General features: G+C 51.4%; 1 protein-coding gene across 3 annotated transcripts in view; it reads right to left on the bottom strand.

Moving 5' to 3' along the window:
* Positions 1–8,950, bottom strand: part of Zbtb46 (zinc finger and BTB domain containing 46) — a 73,334-nt gene extending 64,384 nt beyond the window's left edge. Inside the window, exons 1-2 of one of the 3 annotated variants that reach the window (XM_060382692.1) lie at positions 8,797–8,950; positions 8,479–8,541 (exon numbers count right to left, since the gene is read on the bottom strand). The gene's annotated coding sequence lies outside the window, so the exon portion shown is untranslated. Of the gene's footprint in view, positions 1–5,011; positions 5,183–8,478; positions 8,542–8,796 lie in introns of those variants that run through there. The other 2 variants (XM_060382693.1, XM_021646122.2) reach the window with 2 other exon arrangements.
* Positions 8,951–17,618: the final 8,668 nt, after the last annotated feature.

Here is a 17,618-nt window from a genome sequence, read left to right as displayed (position 1 = left end):
CTTTAACCCCAGCACTCAGGAGGCAGAAGCAGGGGGATCTCTGTGACTTAGAAGCCAGCCTGGTCTACACAGGGAGATCCAGGATGGCAAAGGCTAAACAGAAAAACCCTGTCTTGAAAAACATAATAATAATAATAATAATAATAAATTCATCACTCATGTGAGTTTGTGTATCTTTCCTATTTTGTGGGCAATTGAAATGACAGAAAATGTGGAAGAAACTCATCAATAAGACAGCTGCAGAACCATGCCACTGCCTTCAGTAGACCACAAGAAAGGGCTGTGTGCTTAAGACAAGCTACAGTATGACCTCAGTCACTTCTCACGCCCAGCATTGCTACCTCTCTTTCCCAGATCTGCCACCTCTCACCAGCAATTCAATAGCCACAAAGCCGAGGAAGACACAGCTTACTGGGCGACAGCTCTCCAAATGCAATGCTGAAGGCCAGTTCCCCAGGTTACTTGTGGAAACTCCAAGACCCCTCCTCATCTTACCTACACTCTGAGACGCTTCGCACACACATTTACTGTCACATCAGTTATCTCTGTGTGGCCACTCCCTACATCCCTCGACCATAACATGCCCAGAATGACCTAAGGCCTGGCTTATGACAGGTTCTGAATGAAAAACAAAAACAGTCGTAAGAATCCTGGGGATAGGCATGAAGTTGTATATATCTCTAATCTCAGTGTTCAGGAGACAGGAGGATCCTGAGTTCCAGACCAGTGTGGATTTTGTAGCAAGACCATGTCTCAAAAACTGGAGAGGGGGAAAAAAAAAAGCAACACAGGAAAGCAAGAATGTCTGCTAACACAACTCATAAAGCACATCTGTCAAAATACAAAAAAGCTCAGATGGCACTATTAAAAAACATACTGATATTTCCCAACTTACTACTGATAACTAGGTTAATAATTTTTTAAATCCAAATTATGTTTTAAAATACTTAATGGCTGGGAGATGGTGGCACAGGCCTTTACTCCCAGTGCTGCTCACAGAGAAAACCTGTCTTAAAACATAAATAATGCTTAAGTAAAAACAGAATAAAATACTTAGTAATTAAAAATATACATCAAAATTAAATGGCACCAATGAAACTCTGAAATTCAGTAGTATACATAAATATATAAGTCATATTTAAGTCAAACTTGACTTCTTTTTGTCTTCCTTTCGGTCTTTTATTTTATTTGGGTTGTTGAGACAGGGTTTCTCCATGTAGCCTTGGCTGTCCTGGTCTCCCTTTGCAGATCAGTCAGGTATTGAACTCTCAGAGACCTACCTGCCTCTGCCTCCCGTGTGCTGGGATTAAAGGCTTGTGCCACCACACCCAGCTTCTCCTCTCAGTCTTTAATAGAGCAACCTGTCACAGTGTTCTTCCTCTTTTCTACCTACAAGCAACACCATCAGGCATAGTGCACTAGTAAACCAGAGCACAAACCTGAGGGAGATAAAAAAAAAAAACGTGGGTAAGCCATCCATGACAGAAAAGCCAAGCCTGATTGTGTATCCTATGCTCTAGAATGCACATTACATAGGAGACAAAAAGAACCAGGAGTTTAGGGACAGCCTCAGCTACATAGTGGACTGAGGCAGCCTGGACTATATGTAACCCTGGTTCAAAACAAAACAAAAAGAAAAGAAGAAAAGAGCAGGTGTGGCGGTACACAGCTGTAAGTCTACTACTTAAAACAAAACAAAACAAACAAACAAACAAACAAAAAAAAAAACTGAGAGAAGACTGCCTCAAGTTTGAGGCCAACCTAAGCTACTTACAAAGTTTGAAGCCAGCCTGGGCTAAAGAGTAAGATCCTACTTCAAAAAAAAAAAAAAAAAAGAGGTAATCCCCCACCAACTCCATGTTCCCAAAGCCCAGCTCTCAGGACAAGTTCAAGATCAGAACTGGCTAGGCCAAAGACACAGAAGCAACAGAAGACAGAAAATCATGACAGGAACAAGTTGGCAGTGTTTCAAAGACTTGTTTCTTGGTCTTAATAGAACATTTCCCTTATCTATTTATTCTTAGGGGTCAGGTCACTCAGCAAACTCTAGGAACAAAAGTTTCACCAGGAAAAACCCTGATTTGAAAACAAGAAAAATCTACCCACCCACAGATGTTATAGATTTAAAGGGAAATTCTTTTTTTTTTTGGGGGGGGGAGGGTAGTTTCAAGACTGGGTTTCTCTGTGTAGCCTGGACTGTCCTAGCACTCACACTGTAGACCAGGCTGGCCTTGGACTCAGAGATCCGCCTGTCTCTACCTCCCAAGCCCTGAGATTAAAGGCATGCACCAGCCCCCCTTCTCCCCCCGCCCAGCTTCAAAGGGAAATTCTTAACAATCCAATCCAGAGAATTTAAATTTGAGTGTGTTTCAGAGCAGAATAAAAACCTACTTTTCAAAATGAGAAAACAAAAAGAACATGAAGCTCCTGGAACAAACTGCCTAAGGCAGGTGCAAGGACTCTGCTGTGCAGATTAAAGGGGAGACAACTGTTACTAGAACTTTCTTCTAATAGCTAAGAGAATGCCTAAGCACAGAAAAGTGACTGCTATACTGTAAGAAATTAGCTCAAGTGTTTTTTTGCCCTGTACACTACTAAATGGGCCTCTTCAGTTCTCAGAGGCTGGTCTAAGACCTCATGGAGTACAGCACAGCAGCTGATCAGCGCCCCAGAAACCAGACCACAGGGACAGAGTGTCCCAATTTTCCTTAATTTGGAAACCTCCACATAAGGAGAAAGTTGGGAAGTTCACTGTTAAAATATAATTCAATTTATTTACAGCATTTGTAAATAAACACCTTCAGCACTAAGAGACATATACTATACTTTCAGGCACTTTCTATGAATCTTTGAAGCATTTCCTCCATTTTTCGATATTTATGTCCTGGTTTTTCTATGTGACCAAGGAGCACCAGAAGTCACAGGAAGTGGACTGGCCTGACCCTGGTATGTCTGAAGAATGGTACTAAGTGTCACCAGTAGCCCTGGTAACAGCTGACCAGTCAGAAAGAGATGAGACTGGGGTCTGGGCACAGAACAACTTTACATTTACATAAAACAACGAATCATGAACAGATTCTTTTTCTGTTTTGCTTTCTCTGAGACATGGTTTTCTTGTGTAGCCTTGGTTGTCCTGGAATTCAATCTGTAGGCCAAGCTGGCCTTGAACTCAAAGGCCTCTTCCTCTGCCTCCTGAGTGCTAGGAGTAAAGGCCTGTGCAACCAAACCTGGCTCATGAATAAAATTTATCTAAGCAAAGCAAAATTCTTACATTCAAGGTAGTGTCGTGAGATGATTAATTAGATGTCCTCAGGCAGGCTTGAGGAAAGACTGGATTTTGGATTAGAATTCTAGACACTCAAGGTAAATTCTACTATTCTAAAGAGAAAGCTGGCAATAATCCCCAATATGGGTTCCCCACAGAAAAAGTAAAAGGATTACAAAGTTTCCAAAGGCAATGCTAAACTTCTGTCTGCAATACTTCTGCCTACGTATCACTACCATTTGCTTAATCTTTCCTGCAATAATACAGGGGATGTAGCCTAAACGTTTCAATTCAAAGTACCTAATATCACAAAATATACCAAAACGGAGGAATCCTACTATAATAAACTTTGCTTCGTTATTCACGTGGAAAAACCTATAAATTTCCTTTTGGTGAACAAACTATTCTCTTGCCGAGTGGAAACACTGCCTTGCACAGGCAAGACGAGGACCAGCAAGAGCGGAATTCGCGAATCTGCACCCAAATGGGAAGTTAAGTTAGCCTAGAGGATGAATTCATCCAACCTTCTACGAGGGAGACAATGCGCACACAGGAGAGCTCCGTGCACAGGTGTCAGTGCCGAGGCGGTTTACCAAACACATCTTCTCATTAGCATCTCTTTGCGTGCTGATAACAATCTCGCCACTGTAACCTTCACTAAATACACGCTGAGATTGTAGTGATGAGCGACGGAGGAAATTCACTAAGGATTTCAGACAAACTTTCTTATATTTCTTTGCCTTAGAAATTATCTGCTCTTCGCCCCATTTAGCTTGTTCCCGGGCTCCCGGATCCAGTCCTATTGTGTATGCCTGGTTCCGCCTACTAATAGTGAAATCGCTAGCCATACCCAGGGAATCCCCCAACTAGCCAGAACCCTCTCCATGGTGCAGAAAATTCCTGTTTTACCCTCGGGATTGAGTTGTCGGACACTGACTTTCCCTAACCTGTGAAACTGACAGGTCTATTTACTGGGAAACAAAGACGCGACTCGTAGCGGACCCGGTTCCGTTGCGCGCCCCGTGCGCTCCGAGCGCCGCGTCTTATCTGCGCTCCTCACTCCACCGCACAGGGAGGGCCCTGCACCCCAGTTCGGCTCATTATTAAAATGGAAATCTAAAACGACTGGCGTCCAGCTTCTGGGGAGACAATGACCCCCAAGGCCCCGTAGGGCCCACCTCCCGCAGTTCTGACTCTTGGCAAACTCGGCGCGGGCGGGTCCGGGTGCGGCTCTGCTGAGCGGGCGGGGGACGCACGGAGCGGCGCGGGCGGGGGGCGCATGGACGCCCCCGGGCTGCCTCCCGGGGCCAGGCGTTGACGCAGCAGAAATTACCAGCTGGAAAATTTCCCTTTCGGAGGTGACGAAGAGGGACCCCAGCGGCCGCAGTGGCTGCCGAAGGTGCCAGGCAGACAAGGCGCCGGGAAGCCCCGCGCCGCGGCCGCCTCTGCGCTCAGCCCCGCAGGGACCTGCCGCGCCGCCCCGCCCACGCCACTCGGGCCGTGGCCCCGCGGGCCTGGGTCTCCGGCCGCGTAGTCCCCGGGCGCCATCGCCCCCAGGAGGGCGCCCCCGCGAGGCCGGACAGGGGGCCAGTGGCAGGGCGGGGGCGCGCCTGGGGCACAGTGGCCAGGGCTGCAGCTGCCCGGCCCCCGCCCCAGACCGGGCTCCGGCTCCCGCCAGGGTTTCAGCCCCGGCCCCGGCGTGGTGCGCCAGCCCGGCCGCGCGGACAATGAGCCGGCGCAGCTTACCTGTGACCCCATGGGGCGCGGGCGCGGGCGGGCGCCGTGGCCGCGGACCGGTGATCGCGCGGCCACCGGCGAGCGCTGCGTCCGGGAGGGTCCGAGCTGCGCGCTCGCTCAGGTGGCTCGGTCCACCCGCCGGTCCGTTCGTCCGTCCGTCAGGCCGGCGCGCGCCCCCGCGCTGCTCCAGCCCCGCGGCCCCCGCGCGCCCCGCCCGCAGACCCTGACCCCGCCCTCGGCGCGCGCCCGGACGCCGCTGATTGGACCGTATTGCGCCCTGGCCTCGGCCACCGCCCCGGCCCCGCCCCCGCCCCCGCCTGCCGGCCCCGCCCCCCGCTCCGGCGGCTGGGCGCAGCGGGCTGGCCGGGGCAGAGTGGCCGCCGGTACTCCGGCGGCCCCCGCCCCCCTCCCGCGGGGCTGGACAGCGGAAGTGCGGGCTGAAGCTCGCTGGGCATTGTGGGAAGCCCCCTCCCATGGGCTTGCGAGTGGCAAGGAATGGGGTCCGTGGGTTTAGCGCTCGCGCCCCGAGAGTCGCACAGCCGGAGACCACCTGATGGGAGATGTGGGCTGGGCAAGGACACCGAAGCGGGGTCGGGTTGGCGCACCCCGCGTTGTCTGGGCGCCTGTCCCTGGGGACACGCGAGACTGGGTCACGGCTTTCCCCGAGCCCCGCGGAGCCGTCGCGGTAAGCGCGTCTCCCAAACTTAGCGACTTCCAGGCGCGCCGTGGCGGCTCGACGGGCCTCATGCTGAGCGGAGAAAACGCGCTCTAGGGGCGCGGTGCCCAGAAGGGGCTGGTCACTCTTCACCCCCGCCATCCGGGGACCTGGGCGCTCTCGCAGAGAGGCGCGCGTTGGGAAGCGGGCCACGTGGCGGTGTCTGCAAGCGGGACTCAAAATTGACTAACTAGGAGCATTGGTTGCCGCACGTCGATCTTGTCATCCAAGTGCCGGTGAGAGCGTGGGGCTCAGACAAGTGGTGAGCGACCCTGTCTTGGCCCGTAGCTCCCAGCCACACTGATGGCATTTCGATTTCGGTATAACCAGGATTTGCTCTCTTCACCCCGCCCGCGCGTCCCTTGCCTCCAGCGTCCTCCAGCCGTTGGAGAGCTGGAACAGGGAGCCTACATTCCAGGCTGGTCTACGTAGGGGTTAAAGGCCACCACGCTACATCACGGGCGCAGCAGCTGGAAGGGAGGTGAGCCTGTAGCTGGCCAGGGGCAGAGAAGAGTTGAGCCCGGGCTGGGCCAACCAATCGCGAGGCGCCGTGGGCTGTCCGCGCCCTGCCTCCCTGAGGGGCCAGCGCAGCGGAATTCCTAGGGAGGTGGGAGGCGCCCGCCCTGATGGAAGATTTCTCATGTTGTGTGAGGAGGCACGGCGGCAGTGGGAGGGCTGGCCGGAGGGGGATTCTCCTTCCGTGAGCAAGGACGAGCAGAGGTCTGGCAGCCAGAGATGAAAGCCTGGGAGACTCCTCACTATTCGTGGGCTCCAGGAGATGGCTGTGCACATGTCCTGCCCACCTCCACCGAGCATCTAGGCTGGCAGTAGTGGCCCAGTTGCCCCTAGCGAGGTCTTTATGCTGGTGGACCCTGTTGGCACACCTGGTCTGAAGCAAGTTACCCATGCCCCAGTCCTGCCCACCCCCTTGTTCCTATCCTTGAGGAATGGTACAGTTCTGCTGACATACTGCCCCTGACCTCCAGGAGGGTCCATCTGGGTACACCTTCCTCTGAGAGGATAAAGAACAGTGTCTGTAGATAGTCCTTTCCACCATCCCCTTCCTCAATTTGGTCTCTGTTGCTGCCCTTGAAGGAAGTGAAGCATGGGGAGACCTCTATGGTCACTGTCCCTCAGAGAGATCCCAATTTCTCCCAAAGTAGCTAGGCAACCAAGGCATCATTCAAGGAAGATCGTATTGATCATATATACATACATATATATATGTATGATCGTATATGCCGTGTCTCTTTTCCATGCGGAAACTGGAAGCAGTAGACGAGCCTTGACTATGAACACAGTGGAGCTCAGTCATTGCTCAGGAAGCCCATAAGAACCAAGCCTGTGTCTAACACCAACAGGCCCACACCATATACCATAAGGGCTACTCATCTTCAGAGGAGGTCTTGCTGAGTTTAGAAATGAGCCAGGGCAGAGCAGATACCACCTTTCTCTAACACTCGCTTGCACCTCACATACTTGCACCCCCACCCAAGCAGCACTGCCGGTGACTGGACCAAGACCCCTGTCTTTTCTGCTCTGAAAGCCAACAGCAGAGCACAAGGCCTAGACATAAAGACAATATAACTTGTAGACAGATTCAGTAACAGACCCATGGAGATGAGACAGAGCCACCTTATCTCCACACTATCACTGTCCTTTAAGTTAATAAACCCCATAATTGTTTAAAAACCAAAATAGTAGTAGCTTCAACCTCTTGGCAGACCTGAGGGGAAGGGAATTCACGGCTGAGCTGGCCCAGACACTTTGATATGCTTGCTTTGATAGGTTATGTTACCAGAATGGCTCAGGAACTCTCAGTTCCTTGCACCACGTGACCTACCTTAGAGATGGCTCTCAAGGATAGACAGATAGGTTGGCCTCAGTGGTACTCTGACCACAGCACTCGGCATCCATAGCAGGGGTCTGTCAGGTTGCCATAAAGATGGGCAGCAGACATGTGAACAGACAGATGGCCAGGGCCCTGCAGCCGCACGGGCTCATGCTACCTGTTGAGGTCCTTCCAGAGTCACCCCTGGGGGCCGGAGAGATGTTTCAGTGTTTAATAAGGCAGAGGCAGGCAGATCTCTTTGAATTTGAGGCCAGTCTGGTCTACAGAGCTAGTCCCAGGACAGGCAAGCCTACGCAGAGAAACCCTGTATCCAAAAACCAAACAAAATCCAACAGCAACAACAAAAGTGTGTCCACTAACTGCTCCTGTACGGAACTCAAAATTGGTTCTCACTCAGCATCCACATGGGGTGGCTCACCGTTGTCTGCAACTCCAGCTCCGGGGATCGAACACCCTCTTCTAGACTCAAAGGGCAGCCAGCTGTACACACACACACACACACACACACACACACACACACACAAAGTTATTCCAAAAACAGAAATTGGAGCAAGGTGTGATGGCATATTCTTAATCCCAGTGTTTAGGAAACAGAAGCAGGTAGATCAGAGTTTAAGGGCATCCCAGTCTATAAAATAAGACCCATGCCAGCCAGGGTCATTCAGTAACACCCCCCCCCTTTTTTTTTTCAAGACAGTAATTCTCTACATAGCCTTGGCTGTCCTGGAACTCACTCTGTAGACCAGGCTGGCCTCGAACTCACAGAGCTCCATCTGCCTGCCTCTGCCTCCTGAGTGCTGAGATTTAAGCTCTGTGCCACTACCTCCCTGCTGTAGAACCCTATCTAAAAACAAAACAAACAAACAAACAAAAAAAAACAATACCAACAAAAAAGTCAGCCCCAGATACCTGTATAAGCATGTCAGGAGACCTTGACAGGAATTAGCAGCAACAGGCCAGACATCCTGGGGGCTAGGAAAGGATGCAGAAACTCATCAGGACATGAAAGTGTTTTCTGATAGAAGACCCTTCAGAATGTGGCCCCTTCTGCTGCCACTAAGGCTGTCATGTGGCTGGGCTAAGCACACCATCTTCTGTAAACCTTAGGGACCCCCCCCCATGCCACTTGCCTTGCTGACAACCTGCCCGGCAACCAACATGCCATGTGGGCTTTCAAGGGGCAGAGGAGCAGAAAAGGGTGAAACAATAGAGAAATTAGGGACTTACTTGCATTTAGCCTCAGGGTCTAGCTTTGTAAGTAATAGCGTGGGAGGAGCTTTGGGAAAGAATATTCCAGAAGAACAGCAAATCTCCCTACGTATCTAACAGAGGGGCCACCCCATCTCCTCTATCATTGTGAGGCATCTTCCCCCAAGGCAGCGTTTCCTCATCCACCCCCAGTTGGGTTTTTTGTGGCTGTCTTTGTCTCACTCACTGGTCAGGAAGACTGCCTGTTTATCCTCCAGCCACTGGTGTTGCTCAGTTGTCCCCATGGCAACAGCCCTGGGAATCCTGCCTTCTCCCAGAAATGGCCCAGAACTTGTCCCTGCCCTCTCCAGGACCACTGACAGTCCCGATCTAGAGAATCCAGGAGCAGAAGAGAAGAAAGACCACTACTGGGACTACCCAGGAGACTGCCCACAACACCCATCCTGGTCCCACTGTGGAGCTGCAGCCTGCCTCAGTCTGCAGCAAAGACCAAGCCATAGCCACAGGAGGGGCTTCTCACCCAGGCTTCTGTAATGTGGGCTTCCTGGGCATAGCTTGGCCAGATCTAGAGCCATCTGGACCTGCCCTCCTGTCCAGGCTTCTGCAAGACTGCCCTCCAGAGCTGCTCCAGGGCCAGGGGCTACGAGCCAATACTGGCTGCCCCACCCCAACTGTCCTCCAGGCTTGTGCCCCTGCCAAGCCCCAACTGCCACTCCAGCTGCTATTGCCAACTGTCGCCCCTTCTCCATTCCAAGTGCTCCCTCACCCCCAACAGTTTTTCCAAAGTGCCATAGCCAACTGGCAGCCCCTTGCTCTCTAAGCCTTGCCTCCCACCTACCAGTGACAGGGCCAGGGTGTAGCATTCCAGAGTTCCCTGCATCTCTAACAATACTGGAAGGAGCAAAGCCACACCTGCTGTGTGCCTGGCTAAGCATGGGCTGGGGGAGGGAGAGGTACCTGAGGTTCAGGACCCAGAGAATAAGTTGGGGGCCAGGCCTCAGCAGACCCCAAGGAGAAAGAGACAGGGAAAGAACAGAGCAGAAGCAGAGGGTAGATCAGCCAGACCTAGCACAAGGACAGGAAGCAGCCATAGTGCCCAGTCAAAGGTACGTTGAGTAGAAGCAGACCTCACTAGGCCGTGGGTTAGAGCTGGACCCTGTCATAGTCCTCTCCTCTGAAAGTGTCCAAGCAGCTTGTCCCAACCGTCCGTCCTGGGAAGGGCCCAGCAAACACACCTGCCCCCACCCTCCCCTCAGGTGCCCACCAACCTTCCGCATTCTAAGCAGAACACTGTTCCACGCTTTCAGCTGGTGTCCTGGGCCCACCTGGACTATCTCCTAAGGTAGATTTTTCTAGTCATTTCTCCAGGTTCCAGCTGTGGTCTTCTCTCCCCTTCTGCCTCCCCAAAGCCCCCTTTTCACCTTTCTCCAGCAAGCTCTGTGACATGTCACCTCTATAAAGGGACCCAACCACCCTCAGAAGCCCCGGTAGTCAGTGAGTCTTTTCCTAAACCTATTTGACAGGTTACATCCCTGGCTTACATACGTCTGCCAGGACACACAGAGGTGGTACCTGGGGTCTTTACCAGGATTTGGAGGGAGACACCGTTGCCCTCACCAGTGCAGCCTGGGGCTGTAATTCCATCTCAGTAGCTCAGAACAGGCAACAGGGGCTGGGCCTTAGTCACACCTTTTAAAGCCACTGCTCCCCGGAGGCTGCATGCAGCCTTCAGGGCTCACATTGCACAGGCCGGTGGCGATGGCACCGCAGATAGCACCCCAGAAACGAAGGGACGCTACACCTGGCTCTCCTTGGGAGAGTGCCTGCCCGAACATTCTAGGGGAAGAAAAACGGTCGTGTCAGATTAGTCCCAGAAGGAAGGAAAAGGCGGTGTATTCTCTGAGCACCTACTATGCATCTAGCATCTCCCCATGTGATGAATTGTTTTCCTAGGTTCATCTGGCCCTTCCTCCTGAGCTAGGGCCTAGGGCAGGGAGTGCACAGAGTAACTGTGGAGTGGGACCCTGTCCGGCCTTTTGACATGTTGTCCCTCCCCCTCACCAGGAAAGGCCTCCTGGGGATCCCCAGAAGACCAAAGGGGGCCCGTGGAGATGGCTCACAGTTAAATGCATGAACTGTTCCTGCAGAGGACCTAAACTCTGTTTCCAGCACCTAGGATGGGTGCTCACAACTGTCTATAACTCCAGACCCAGGGAAGCCAACACCTGCTTTTCACTTCTGCAGGTGTCTGCATTCACACGTACAAACCCAAACACAGATACACATAATTTAAAAATAAAAATCCTTTTCAAAAAGTAGGGCCAGAAAAGAGAAAGATATGAGTTTTGTGGCAATTTTTGGTAGGTACCACCCAGTACTAGGAGGTAATGGATTATGTGGGTATCAGGTACCTCTAAGGCGATGTGACAAGAGGGTGCCTCATGTCTTTGAGATTATTTCCTAAAAGTCATTGATCAGAAAGTACACCCCATAGATGCACCCATGGTACCATCTACTCAACGCCTGGCCAGTGAACCCTAATACTGAGCTCAGGCCTGGAGCTCCATTCTAAGAAGCAGACAAATCCTTGAGCTCAGTCTTAGAACAGCATAACGTGCATCTCTGCAGGGACTTGAGGACCATGAACACTTTCTATTAGGCCTGGTTGTGTAGACGGATGAGAATTGGGGGCACCCAGCTCAAGCCAGGCAGGTGTTTCTTCAGCAGACTGAGCCACAGGTGAGCACTTGATGGCTGATGATGAGGTTCCATGACCCACTTGGACCGTGTAGATGAGCCAGGTTCTAACTATGGCCAAGATGGGATTTCTCTAGAATACTACTGAGATTTTTGAACAAGAGCTAGACGTGATTTAATCATGACTAGTCAGAGGAAATTTTGGGGAGTAGGACTGATGTGGCCTTGAATTAAGCAGAGGTAAGAGACAAAGGGGAAGCCAAAGGAAGTACTTGCCTTTCCACATGGTACTGAGTAACAATCGGCTGTGCTTTGAACTGGAGGTGCAGATATAGGAACTACTACAGGCCAGGCTTAAAGGAGAAAAAACAGGGCTGCAAGGTCCATAGGAACCAGTTTAGGAGGAAACAACAGGGAATGACACTGACACTGAATACTAAACTCTCTGGGGTGGAGAAAATTGGGGTCAGAGGAAGCCACATGACAGTTAGGCAACCCATGGGTCCCTCTCTCTCCCTCTTCTTAGCTGGTGGTTTCAGGCGTCGTCGTTATTCAGGGGACAGGGTAGAGCACTATCTTTGAGCCATTTTGGTCCCCACTGAGAGTTTCCACATCCTGCCCCACAGGATGGAAGAGTAAGGGCCCAGGTCTAGACTGCAGCATGACTTGAAGCATTGTCCCACAGCAGGTAATGCCCTTCTGTAGCTCTACCAGATACCTGGGCATAGTGGTACACGTCTTTAAGCCCAGCATTCAGGAGGTAGAGGTGGAGAAAGTAGGATCTCTGTGAGCTCAACCAAGTCAGACTTGTCTGCATAGAAAGTTTCAGAGTGAGGTCCTTTTTAAAAATTATTTTCATTTGTGGCTACAAAGATAGCCTCCTAGTTAAGAACACTTCCTGATTTTCCAGAGAACCAGAGCTCAGTTCTCAGTATCCACATCAGATGGTTCACAACTGCCTGAAACTCCAGCTCTAGGAGATCCCATGCCCTCTCCTGGCCTCCTTGGATACCTGAACACATGTGGCAGCAGACACATACATACGCACACACGCACACACACACACATATAAAACAACAATAAAAAACGTAGTAAGATGACCTTCAGTTGTGGCCGTGTGGGACCAAGCCACTCCTGTCTCACTCCCTCTGCTACATAGTTCTAGACTGAAGGTTCAGTAACCCAGTAATGTCATCCTTTCAGGGGTCATTATTCAGGGGATGGGTTGAGCACTACCTTTGAGTCATTTTGGCCCCCACTGAATCTAGGATCTGTTCCAGATCAGCGTAATCTGGAGGAAGCAGAAAACTTCTGAAGGGAAGGTGAAAGAGCATGCCTTCATTTGGCATTCTTCGGTAAACACCAGCTCCCCAGGCCTCCTCAGATGGGCTCATTCCATCCTTCAGCCTTCTGCACTGCCAGGAACATGAATTCTAGCTAGGCACCCGACTTTGGACATAGAGGCTTTCTGCTCATTCTCTGTTTACCAGACAAGCTGAACCCTTTGCCAACTGCCCTACCCGCCAGCCCCAATCCCAACCCATACACAATTTGAGGTCCATACCTCTACTATCCCCTCAACCCCAAAGGCTTTTCTTGCTCCTGCCCCTTGATGACTCTCAGTTATCCCGGCAAATACCCTAATCCTGGTTCCTAGCCACCAAGATAAAGTCTCGCCCGGTTTCCCTTGGTATCTTGCTCACTCCCCTTCATGGCCCCCGTGGTCCCTGAGTCCTGATGCTTTGCAGCCATCCTGGCCAAAGCTGAAGTCACTCCACATGGCACTAGGCAGTCATGGTCTATACCTGAAGAACCATCTGCAAATTTTTCTCATCTTTTAGCATCACTGTCATAGGAGAGTGACAATCGTACAGAGCTGGTGGCTGAAGGCTAAGAAAACTGGGAAAGAGATGTTGAGAATGGGCTGAGATTCTAGAGGGTGTTTTCAGTCTTAGATAGCTGATAGACATTTCCTTCCTGTTAAGATTTAAGTTCATTCAGTATGCTGAGATTCACAGCCAAACTTTTTGCAGAGTGCAGGGAATCTTATGAAAGAAGCGGGAGATAGAAAGACCTGGAGGGAACAGGAGCTCCACAACGAGAGCAACAGAACCAAAAAAATCTGGGCCCAGAGGTCTTTTCTGGGACTGATACTCCAAAAAAGGACCATGCATGAAGATAACTTAGAACCGTGCACAGAAGTAGCTCAGTGTCCAAGAGGGTTCCCCAATAATAAGAACAGGGACCATCTCTGACATGAAATTATGGGCTGGCTCTTTGATCACCTCCACCTGAGGGGGGAGCAGCCTTACCAGACCACAGAGGAAAACAAAGAAGACAGTCCTAATGAGACCTGATAGACTAGGGTCAGATGGAAGGGGGAGGAGGACCTCCCCTATCATTGGACTGGGGGAGGGGCATAGGAGAAGAAGAGGGAGGGAGGGTGGAATTGGGAGGGGGTGGGGAAGGGAGCTACAGCTAGGATACAAAGTGAATAAACTGTAATTAATAAAAATAAAATAAAACATAAAAGATTGAGTTCAAAATCATCCTGGTTACTCCTGTGAGGCCCAGTGACTGAGGAACCTTTGTTGGAGGCTGTATTGTAGACCCAGATTTGTCTAGTCCTAATTTACATCTGTATGATATATGGCAGAGAGCAAGATCTGAGGAGTTTCTCCCCTGGGCCTTTTGCCATCTTCAAGTCCAACCCGGGATGGGCTCATGTTGTAGGAAACCTAACATTGGGGGCTTGAAGGAGCTGGAGCCTCAGAAAAGGCATTATGGAGAGTGGAGGTCCTGCCCTTAGTTAAGCAGCACATGCAAGCAGCCGCTCTACCTCGTTTGGTCCTTATGCCTCACGGCCCCAAACCCACATAGAGTCGATGGTCAGAGTCCTCCTTTCCTGGACCCCGTATAGAGTACAGTGTCCTTCTACTAGGATGGAACACCAAGGACCAGGCTCCCTGACCCCAGCCCCAGGTGGCAGGCTCCATTTCCTCCTCTGCTGGTGGTCCTGGTGCCGGGGTGGAGGCTGGAGGCCTTATCAGACCACAGGTTTTCCTGAGGAAGGAAGGCTGGGTGTGTATCCAGAACAGGCGCCTCTATGGGTGTGCCTAAGCCTAGTAGAGAGGGACATACACTCTGCCATTCCTCCTCAGGGCAGGCAGCTTCTCCTTGGGAGACTCTAGACCACAAAGACAAACCAGTCTACACTCTGGAGGTCAGAAGCCTGGGGGAGGGGCACACATTCCTGAAATCTCTCCCAGTGCCAAGGAGACCACAGCAGCCCCATCAGATGCCCAAGAGGGACTTGTGACCTGTCCAGTTGAAGAGATGTGCCCCACAGTCATGAATGCTTGGGTTCACCAAGCCATATACATGACACAAATAAAAACACAGAAGAATAGCACTGTCCTATTATGGGCACATGTCCTAGGAAACCCAACATTGGGGTCTAGAAGGAGCTGGAGCCTTGGCCAAGGCCTTCTGGGAGAGTGGAGGGTGAGGGTGAGGGTGAGGAGCGAAGGAAAGCACTCCTGTTATGGGTGCTGAAGATGCTTTCAGCTTATGGACATTTGTCAAGCTATATCCTCTGGACTATGTTCACTTGCCTGTAGGCATGTGATATATAAGCTACACACAGGGATGGGCAGGTGGGGGAGGACGGTCAAAAAAAGATCTCCAGAGACCCTTCCAGAGGGAGGAATGTTCCTTGAGGCTACCTTTCTCCCTTCAGGGAAGTCTTGTGGCTCTCAGAGAGTGAACAAACCCAGGAAGCAAAAGGGTGTTGGGAGGAGTTGTGGCTTGGAACAGGGCCTGGCTAGCTAGGCTGACCACCAAGGATGTCTCTGCCTTGCTGGGCAAGGCTCATGAGCAGCTCCCCCTACCCCCACGCCTGCCTAGGTTGGAAGGATCTTAGCTGTACAGATGGGGTCAGCTAATGTGAAGCCCACTTCACTAACTTGGGCAACTGGCCAGGGAACACTGGCCTGAGACAAGGAAACTGGCCACCTCACCCACTAGAGGTTGCCTCCTCCCTCCTCCCTCCTGGTCTGATCTCAGCAGCCTCTACCCCTTCCGCTTCCAGAGGCCCAGGGGCTATTTTTAACTTGGCTGAGCTGCCAGAGTAGAAGGTGGACCAAGCCCAGGAGGGAGGGCCCAGGAGAAAGGGCCTAGCAGTTGCTGTCCAGCCCCCATCCTCCAGGCATCCTAGGGTCACTGGTCATTCTTGACCTTACAGAAGAAATAGTATTCCACTCACAATCTCCGATCTGGAGGCCACACAGATCTGAGGTTCAGGAAAACACTTGAGACACGCATCAGATGCATACATTTACTGTTCCCAAATTCATATTTATTCTCTCTCTCTCTGGTGTGTGTGTGTGTGTGTGTGTGTGTGTGTGTGTGTACGTGTGTTTTATGTACCACATATACACACACAAATAAAGCACAGGAAGACAGAGGCACAACCACAAGTGCCCAGAGCTGATCAGCTTGAAGTAAAGGAGGGCACTGCTTGGCCCAATTTGTCCTTCTCCACAAGTACCAGCCCAATAAAGATACTCAGAGATTCACAGCATTCTCCCCACCCTGGGACCATCTTCTGATTCACTCTTCCCACGAAAAAGCAGGCTTCCTGGGAATCTGAACTGAACTGAGCTGAGCTCAAAGGTGTCCTTCAGAACCCTCACACTCAGTCCTCACAGAAAGGACAGGAAACTCATGACTGGAGGGAAGGGCAAGGGGAATGTCTCTCCCTGCTCCCTGCCTTTTCCCTGCTCCTGTCCCCTGCCCCGAGCCTTTGCTTCACAGACCAGATATCCATGACCTGGGAAAGAGCTGGAGTCTGATCTCCATTCAGGGGCTGGGCTGGGGGCTTCATCCTCTTCATCAGGTCCACAGGGAAGAGGCAGCAGAAGAAATGAGAGCTCAGGATGCATGACTCCAATTCCCCTCCACCCTCTCACCCCCATCTCCACCCCTGGGCAGCTCCTGGGAGGAATAAGAAGAGTACAGAGATGGGGGTGGACAGGACATCCTCTTGGCAGGACACAGGACGCCAGACCGGAGGTTCCCAGACCCTGTCAAGGCCATAGGGAAAAAGGTCACCGGGGCCTAGGGCTAACTTGTATTGCCTCAAGGGCCAGATCAGGGCACTGAGAGTGAGAGGAGGGAGTAACAAAGGGATACCCCAGTTACTGAGCTGCCTCTGCACTCAAGCCACGTAAGTTGTGTGGAGCTGCCCACATATCCAGGAAAAATATATTCACCAACATCCCCAGACACCCACCCCTGAGAGGGGCATCACAAATGTGTGGGAGAAACCAGGGCCCAGATGGCCATGTCTATCTTACTGGATCTGCATCTGGTTCTTTCTACTCAAGGCAAGCCCACTGCCCTTGGAAGAAGGCCAGCCACGTACAATCCTGTGGGGGATGAAAGCCATGGGGACCTTTCTCCCACGTTTACCCAAGGGGCCAAGACTGGCTGCTGTAGTTTGCACCCTAACTTTGGGTTAGATCCTTGGTGGTCCTTGGAGGAGGTGGCGGACACTACACAGAAAATTTGCCTCATTACACTGGGCCTACCAGAACCTATGAGAATCCCTATTTCTCTATGAGGACCCAGGAGAACCATCTCCTGTACCAGGACTCATGAAAGCCCCATTCCCTGACAGGATCTGTGAGATTCTCTATCCCATATCAGAGCTCACCAAAGTTTTCCCCACAACTAGACCCTCACACCTGAAATAGCACCCTCTTGCTATCTATGAGCACCCCTGTGTCCCTGAACCAACTCTGAGTAGGAAATGGTACCTGTGGATATTTTAACATAAAGCTCAAGTCTGGGTTTGCCTGTTCCCATACTAAGAAGGTCACCAAGTGACCCAGGGTCTCTGAACCTAGGAATTAATGAATGATACATGCTCTACAAGGGGGTAGGAAGAAAAAGAAGCCCGTTGTTGGGATGGGGTAGGACTGCTTCCAAACTGCCTTCACTTCTTACCTTTATGTCTTTCTCCCTTTTCTTATGGTTCCACTTGCAATTTTTTAAAACATCTTTTAAAAATAATGAGACTGAGGAGATGGGTCAATGTTCAAGAGTGCCGATTGTGCTCCTGGTGGTAGTGTGCATACCTT

The sequence above is a fragment of the Meriones unguiculatus genome, chromosome 4 (genome assembly GCF_030254825.1).
Source record: "Meriones unguiculatus strain TT.TT164.6M chromosome 4, Bangor_MerUng_6.1, whole genome shotgun sequence".
Classification (NCBI taxonomy): Eukaryota; Metazoa; Chordata; class Mammalia; order Rodentia; family Muridae; genus Meriones; species Meriones unguiculatus.
The sequence above is the reverse complement of the archived record's forward strand: the minus strand, read 5'-3'. Positions and strand labels throughout refer to the sequence as shown.